Raw genomic sequence first — 7,256 nt, forward strand, 5'->3', positions numbered from 1 at the left:
CGCTTCCTGACGCTGCCCGGCTGCAGGTCTCCCTCGGGCACACGCTTTTACCGCCTCGTCCTGGCTTGCTTCCGCTAAGGTCTCCCAGGCCGTAGCCGCCTCGCCCACCGCGGCCGAGGGCTTGGGCTCTGGGCGCCCGGCACCCGTGGCGCGGGGTTTTTTCTCTTTGAAACCAGCCGGCGGCCTTGCCCCGTGGCAGCAGGTGTGGGTGGGAGGCCAGCTGGCCGAAGCGGCGGCAGGCGCCCCAAGGCCTGTCTGCGGTCGCGCTCCCTGCCAGCCGCTTCGGCTCCGGCGCCGGGAGCGGGAGGCTGGGCGAAAGGAAAGCCGCAAAGCGCAGCCCGGGCCTTTTGGGGGTGGCTGCTTTTGGCAGCATGCCTCCCTGGCAGCTGGGCCTTTAAAAGCGGGGAGGAGAGAGAGGCAGCTGCTGCCCTAAGGTGGCCCTTTTGGCCGGAAGGCTGCCTGCGGGCCGGGAGCAGTCCCCAGCTCGGGGGAAGTTGGGTGCTGGTCTCCTCTGGGCTGATCCCTGAGGAGGAGGAGGCGGTGTCGGTGTCGGTGTCGGTGTCTGTGTCTGTGTCTGTGTCGGTGTCCCATCCTGCCTCCCCCGGGGCCTAGCGAAGCGGGAGACGGGGCAGGGCGCGGGCGAGGCCTCCGGGCCGCGCGAGCGGGTTTCCCGGAGCGAGGAAAAGGCAGGCCAAGTGCGGGAGGGCGTCCCAGGGAGGCGTGAGGTGTGTGTAGCCCAGGAGCTGTGATCAAAGGGCGAGCGGCAGCGGGTGTGCGTGGGGCAGCGGGGTCCTGGGCGTTGGGTTGCGGCGCGCCTGGGGGTGGTGGTGCGCGGGGTTTTGTGTCGTGGGTGGGTGCGGCGGATTTGTGAGGGTCCCGCGGTTCAGGAGCGAGTGCGCGGCGGGCGGGGGAGAGGGGTGTATTTGTGAGGGGTGGGGGGAGTCTTAGGCGTGGTGTGTGCGGGCCAGGGGTGGGGGTCTGCGGATCGTGGGGCGGGGCGGGAGCGTTGGTGTGGCGAGGGAGGGGTGTGAGGCTGGTGGCGCGTGCCTGTGTTGCTCGGGGCGTGGCGTGGCGTGGCGGGGCCGCAGGGGAGGGGAGGGGTGGGGAGGGGAGAGGACTGAATATAGGGGAGGAGACAGGGCTCGTCGGCGGGCTTGTTTAAAGGCAGGCAAAGCGGCAGGCGACAGCGTCTACGGCCATACCACCCTGAACACGCCCGATCTCGTCTGATCTCGGAAGCTAAGCAGGGTCGGGCCTGGTTAGTACTTGGATGGGAGACCTCCTGGGAATACTGGGTGCTGTAGGCTTTTGCCGCTTCCTGACGCTGCCCGGCTGCAGGTCTCCCTCGGGCACACGCTTTTACCGCCTCGTCCTGGCTTGCTTCCGCTAAAGGTCTCCCAGGCCGTAGCCGCCTCGCCCACCGCGGCCGAGGGCTTGGGCTCTGGGCGCCCGGCACCCGTGGCGCGGGGTTTTTTCTCTTTGAAACCAGCCGGCGGCCTTGCCCCGTTGGCAGCAGGTGTGGGTGGGAGGCCAGCTGGCCGAAGCGGCGGCAGGCGCCCCAAGGCCTGTCTGCGGTCGCGCTCCTGCCAGCGCTTCGGCTCCGGCGCCGGGGAGCGGGAGGCTGGGCGAAAGGAAAGCCGCAAAGCGCAGCCCGGGCCTTTTGGGGGTGGCTGCTTTTGGCAGCATGCCTCCCTGGCAGCTGGGCCTTTAAAAGCGGGAGGAGAGAGAGGCAGCTGCTGCCCTAAGGTGGCCCTTTTGGCCGGGAAGGCTGCCTGCGGGCCGGGAGCAGTCCCCAGCTCGGGGGAAGTTGGGTGCTGGTCTCCTCTGGGCTGATCCCCCTGAGGAGGAGGCGGTGTCGGTGTCGGTGTCAGTGTCTGTGTCTGTGTCGGTGTCCCATCCTGCCTCCCCCGGGGCCTAGCGAAGCGGGAGACGGGGCAGGGCGCGGGCGAGGCCTCCGGGCCGCGCGAGCCGGGTTTCCCGGAGCGAGGAAAAGGCAGGCCAAGTGCGGGAGGGCGTCCCCAGGGAGGCGTGAGGTGTGTGTAGCCCCAGGAGCTGTGATCAAAGGGCGAGCGGCAGCGGGTGTGCGTGGGGCAGCGGGGTCCTGGGCGTTGGGTTGCGGCGCGCCTGGGGGTGGTGGTGCGCGGGGTTTGTGTGTGTGGGTGGTGCGGCGGATTTGTGAGGGTCCCGCGGTTCAGGAGCGAAGTGCGCGGCGGGCGGGGGAGAGGGGTGTATTTGTGAGGGGTGGGGGGAGTCTTAGGCGTGGTGTGTGCGGGCCAGGGGTGGGGGTCTGCGGATCGTGGGGCGGGGCGGGAGCGTTGGTGTGGCGAGGGAGGGGTGTGAGGCTGGTGGCGCGTGCCTGTGTTGCTCGGGGCGTGGCGTGGCGTGGCGGGGCCGCAGGGGAGGGGAGGGGAGAGGACTGAATATAGGGGAGGAGACAGGGCTCGTCGGCGGGCTTGTTTAAAGGCAGGCAAAGCGGCAGGCGATAGCGTCTACGGCCATACCACCCTGAACACGCCCGATCTCGTCTGATCTCGGAAGCTAAGCAGGGTCGGGCCTGGTTAGTACTTGGATGGGAGACCTCCTGGGAATACTGGGTGCTGTAGGCTTTTGCCGCTTCCTGACGCTGCCCGGCTGCAGGTCTCCTCGGGCACACGCTTTTACCGCCTCGTCCTGGCTTGCTTCCGCTAAGGTCTCCCAGGCCGTAGCCGCCTCGCCCACCGCGGCCGAGGGCTTGGGCTGGGCGCCCGGCACCCGTGGCGCGGGGTTTTTTCTCTTTGAAACCAGCCGGCGGCCTTGCCCCGTTGGCAGCAGGTGTGGGTGGGAGGCCAGCTGGCCGAAGCGGCGGCAGGCGCCCCAAGGCCTGTCTTGTCGTCGCGCTCCCTGCCAGCCGCTTCGGCTCCGGCGCCGGGAGCGGGAGGCTGGGCGAAAAGGAAAGCCGCAAAGCGCAGCCCGGGCCTTTTGGGGGTGGCTGCTTTTGCAGCATGCCTCCTGGCAGCTGGGCCTTTAAAAGCGGGAGGAGGAGAGAGAGGCAGCTGCTGCCCTAAGGGCCCTTTGGCCGGGAAGGCTGCCTGCGGGCCGGGAGCAGTCCCCAGCTCGGGGGAAGTTGGGTGCTGGTCTCCTCTGGGCTGATCCCCCTGAGGAGGAGGCGGTGTCGGTGTCGGTGTCGGTGTCTGTGTCTGTGTCGGTGTCCCATCCTGCCTCCCCCGGGGCCTAGCGAAGCGGGAGACGGGGCAGGGCGCGGGCGAGGCCTCCGGGCCGCGCGAGCCGGGTTTCCCGGAGCGAGGAAAAGGCAGGCCAAGTGCGGGAGGGCGTCCCCAGGGAGGCGTGAGGTGTGTGTAGCCCCAGGAGCTGTGATCAAAGGGCGAGCGGCAGCGGGTGTGCGTGGGGCAGCGGGGTCCTGGGCGTTGGGTTGCGGCGCGCCTGGGGGTGGTGGTGCGCGGGGTTTTGTGTCGTGGGTGGGTGCGGCGGATTTGTGAGGGTTCCCGCGGTTCAGGAGCGAGTGCGCGGCGGGCGGGGGAGAGGGGTGTATTTGTGAGGGGTGGGGGGAGTCTTAGGCGTGGTGTGTGCGGGCCAGGGGTGGGGGTCTGCGGATCGTGGGGCGGGGCGGGAGCGTTGGTGTGGCGAGGGAGGGGTGTGAGGCTGGTGGCGCGTGCCTGTGTTGCTCGGGGCGTGGCGTGGCGTGGCGGGGCCGCAGGGGAGGGGAGGGGAGAGGACTGAATATAGGGGAGGAGACAGGGCTCGTCGGCGGGCTTGTTTAAAGGCAGGCAAAGCGGCAGGCGACAGCGTCTACGGCCATACCACCTGAACACGCCCGATCTCGTCTGATCTCGGAAGCTAAGCAGGGTCGGGCCTGGTTAGTACTTGGATGGGAGACCTCCTGGGAATACTGGGTGCTGTAGGCTTTGCCGCTTCCTGACGCTGCCCGGCTGCAGGTCTCCCTCGGGCACACGCTTTTACCGCCTCGTCCTGGCTTGCTTCCGCTAAGGTCTCCCAGGCCGTAGCCGCCTCGCCCACCCGGCCGAGGGCTTGGGCTCTGGGCGCCCGGCACCCGTGGCGCGGGGTTTTTTCTCTTTGAAACCAGCCGGCGCCTTGCCCCGTTGGCAGCAGGTGTGGGTGGGAGGCCAGCTGGCCGAAGCGGCGGCAGGCGCCCCAGGCCTGTCTGCGGTCGCGCTCCCTGCCAGCCGCTTCGGCTCCGGCGCGGAGCGGGAGGCTGGGCGAAAGGAAAGCCGCAAAGCGCAGCCGGGCCTTTTGGGGGTGGCTGCTTTTGGCAGCATGCCTCCCTGGCAGCGGGCCTTAAAAGCGGGAGGAGAGAGAAGGCAGCTGCTGCCTAAGGTGGCCCTTTTGGCGGGAAGGCTGCCTGCGGGCAGGGAGCAGTCCCCAGCTCGGGGGAAGTTGGGTGCTGGTCTCCTCTGGGCTGATCCCCCTGAGGAGGAGGCGGTGTCGGGTGTCGGTGTCAGTGTCTGTGTCTGGTCGGTGTCCCATCCTGCCTCCCCGGGGCCTAGCGAAGCGGGAGACGGGGCAGGGCGCGGGCGAGGCCTCCGGGCCGCGCGAGCCGGGTTCCCGGAGCGAGGAAAAGGCAGGCCAATTGCGGGAGGGCGTCCCCAGGGAGGCGTGAGGTGTGTGGAGCCCAGGAGCTGTGATCAAAGGGCGAGCGGCAGCGGGTGTGCGTGGGGCAGCGGGGTCCTGGGCGTTGGGTTTGCGGCGCGCCTGGGGGTGGTGGTGCGCGGGGTTTTGTGTCGTGGTGGGTGCGGCGGATTTGTGAGGGTCCCGCGGTTCAGGAGCGAGTGCGCGGCGGGCGGGGGGAGGGGTGAGAGGGGTGTATTTGTGAGGGGCGGGGGGAGTCTTAGGCGTGGTGTGTGCGGGCCAGGGGTGGGGGTCTGCGGATCGTGGGGCGGGGCGGGAGCGTTGGTGTGGCGAGGGAGGGGTGTGAGGCTGGTGGCGCGTGCCTGTGTTGCTCGGGGCGTGGCGTGGCGGGGCGGGGCGCAGGAGAGGGGAGGGGAGGGAGGGGAGGGGGAGGACTGACTATAGGGGAGGAGACAGGGCTCGTCGGCGGGCTTGTTTAAAGGCAGGCAAAGCGGCAGGCGACAGCGTCTACAGCCATACCACCCTGAACACGCCCGATCTCGTCTGATCTCGGAAGCTAAGCAGAGTCGGGCCTGGTTAGTACTTGGATGGGAGACCTCCTGGGAATACTGGGTGCTGTAGGCTTTTGCCGCTTCCTGACGCTGCCGGCTGCAGGTCTCCCTCGGGCACACGCTTTTACCGCCTCGTCCTGGCTTGCTTCCGCTAAGGTCTCCCAGGCCGTAGCCGCCTCGCCCACCGCGGCCGAGGGCTTGGGCTCTGGGCGCCCGGCACCCGTGGCGCGGGGTTTTTTCTCTTTGAAACCAGCCGGCGGCCTTGCCCCGTTGGCAGCAGGTGTGGGTGGGAGGCCAGGTGGCCGAAGCGGCGGCAGGCGCCCCAAGGCCTGTCTGCGGTCGCGCTCCTGCCAGCCGCTTCGGCTCCGGCGCCGGGAGCGGGAGGCTGGGCGAAAGGAAAGCCCAAAGCGCAGCCGGGCCTTTTGGGGGTGGCTGGCTTTTGGCAGCATGCCTCCCTGGCAGCTGGGCCTTTAAAAGCGGGAGGAGAGAGAGGCAGCTGCTGCCCTAAGGTGGCCCTTTTGGCCAGAAAGGCTGCCTGCGGGCCGGGAGCAGTCCCCAGCTCGGGGGAAGTTGGGTTGCTGGTCTCCTCTGGGCTGATCCCCTGAGGAGGGGGCGGTGTCGGTGTCGGTGTCGGTGTCTGTGTCGGTGTCCCATCCTGCCTCCCCCGGGGCCTAGCGAAGCGGGAGACGGGGCAGGCGCTCGGGCGAGGCCTCCGGGCCCGCGCGAGCCGGGTTTCCCGGAGCGAGAAAAGGCAGGCCAAGTGCGGGAGGGCGTCCCCAGGGAGGCGTGAGGTGTGTGGAGCCCCAGGAGCTGTGATCAAAGGGCGAGCGGCAGCGGGTGCGTGGTGGGCAGCGGGGTCCTGGGCGTTGGGTTGCGGCGCCTGGGGGGGGGGTGGTGCGCGGGGTTTGTGTCGTGGGTGGGTGCGGCGGATTTGTGAGGGTCCCGCGGTTCAGGAGCGAAGTGCGCGGCGGGCGGGGAGGGAGGGGTGTATTTGTGAGGGGTGGGGGGAGTCTTAGGCGTGGTGTAGTGCGGGCCAGGGGTGGGGGTCTGCGGATCGTGGGGCGGGGCGGGAGCGTTGGTGTGGCGAGGGAGGGGTGTGAGGCTGGTGGCGCGTGCCTGTGTTGCTCGGGGCGTGGCGTGGCGGGGCGGGGCCGCAGGGGAGGGGAGGGGAGGGGAGAGGACTGAATATAGGGGAGGAGACAGGGCTCGTCGGCGGGCTTGTTTAAAGGCAGGCAAAGCGGCAGGTGACAGCGTCTACGGCCATACCACCCTGAACACACCCGATCTCGTCTGATCTCGGAAGCTAAGCAGGGTCGGGCCTGGTTAGACTTGGATGGGAGACCTCTGGGAATACTGGGTGCTGTAGGCTTTTGCCGCTTCCTGACGCTGCCCGGCTGCAGGTCTCCCTCGGGCACACGCTTTTACCGCCTCGTCCTGGCTTGCTTCCGCTAAGGTCTCCCAGGCCGTAGCCGCCTCGCCCACCGCGGCCGAGGGCTTGGGCTCTGGGCGCCCGGCACCCGTGGCGCGGGGTTTTTCTCTTTGAAACCAGCCGGCGGCCTTGCCCCGTTGGCAGCAGGTGTGGGTGGGAGGCCAGCTGGCCGAAGCGGCGGCAGGCGCCCCAAGGCTGTCTGCGGTCGCGCTCCCTGCCAGCGCTTCGGCTCCGGCGCCGGGAGCGGAGGCTGGGCGAAAGGAAAGCCGCAAAGCGCAGCCCGGGCCTTTTGGGGGGGGCTGCTTTTGGCAGCATGCCTCCTGGCAGCTGCGGCCTTTAAAAGCGGGAGGAGAGAGAGGCAGCGCTTGCCCTAAGGTGGCCCTTTTCGGACGGGAAGGCTGCCTGCGGGCCGGGAGCAGTCCCCAGCTCGGGGGAAGTTGGGTGCTGGTCTCCTCTGGGCTGATCCACCCTGAGGAGGAGGCGGCGGTGTCGGTGTCGTGTCGGTGTCTGTGTCGGTGTCCCATCCTGCCTCCCCCGGGGCCTAGCGAAGCGGGAGACGGGGCAGGGCGCGGGCGAGGCCTCCGGGCCGCGCGAGCCGGGGTTCCCGGAGCGAGGAAAAGGCAGGCCAAGTGCGGGAGGGCGTCCCCAGGGAGGCGTGAGGTGTGTGGAGCCCAGGAGCTGTGATCAAAGGG

General features: G+C 69.4%; 1 long non-coding RNA gene and 5 other non-coding genes across 6 annotated transcripts in view; all 6 read left to right on the plus strand.

The window, feature by feature from the left end:
- Positions 1-5,971, plus strand: part of LOC127043887 (uncharacterized) — a 6,809-nt gene extending 838 nt beyond the window's left edge. The window contains exons 2-3 of the long non-coding RNA XR_007772345.1: positions 1,872-2,033; positions 5,927-5,971. This is a non-coding gene — a long non-coding RNA (uncharacterized LOC127043887). The remainder of the gene's footprint in view (positions 1-1,871; positions 2,034-5,926) is intronic.
- LOC127046065 (5S ribosomal RNA) lies at positions 1,189-1,307 on the plus strand. The gene has a single exon (XR_007772927.1). It is a non-coding gene; the product is annotated as a 5S ribosomal RNA (ribosomal RNA).
- LOC127046077 (5S ribosomal RNA) lies at positions 2,488-2,606 on the plus strand. The gene has a single exon (XR_007772940.1). It is a non-coding gene; the product is annotated as a 5S ribosomal RNA (ribosomal RNA).
- On the plus strand, positions 3,785-3,902 carry LOC127046087 (5S ribosomal RNA). The gene has a single exon (XR_007772949.1). It is a non-coding gene; the product is annotated as a 5S ribosomal RNA (ribosomal RNA).
- LOC127046086 (5S ribosomal RNA) lies at positions 5,090-5,208 on the plus strand. The gene has a single exon (XR_007772948.1). It is a non-coding gene; the product is annotated as a 5S ribosomal RNA (ribosomal RNA).
- A 416-nt stretch (positions 5,972-6,387) lies between the features above and the next one.
- On the plus strand, positions 6,388-6,504 carry LOC127046089 (5S ribosomal RNA). The gene has a single exon (XR_007772952.1). It is a non-coding gene; the product is annotated as a 5S ribosomal RNA (ribosomal RNA).
- Positions 6,505-7,256: the final 752 nt, after the last annotated feature.

Source organism: Gopherus flavomarginatus, chromosome 2, assembly GCF_025201925.1.
Source record: "Gopherus flavomarginatus isolate rGopFla2 chromosome 2, rGopFla2.mat.asm, whole genome shotgun sequence".
Taxonomy (NCBI): Eukaryota; Metazoa; Chordata; order Testudines; family Testudinidae; genus Gopherus; species Gopherus flavomarginatus.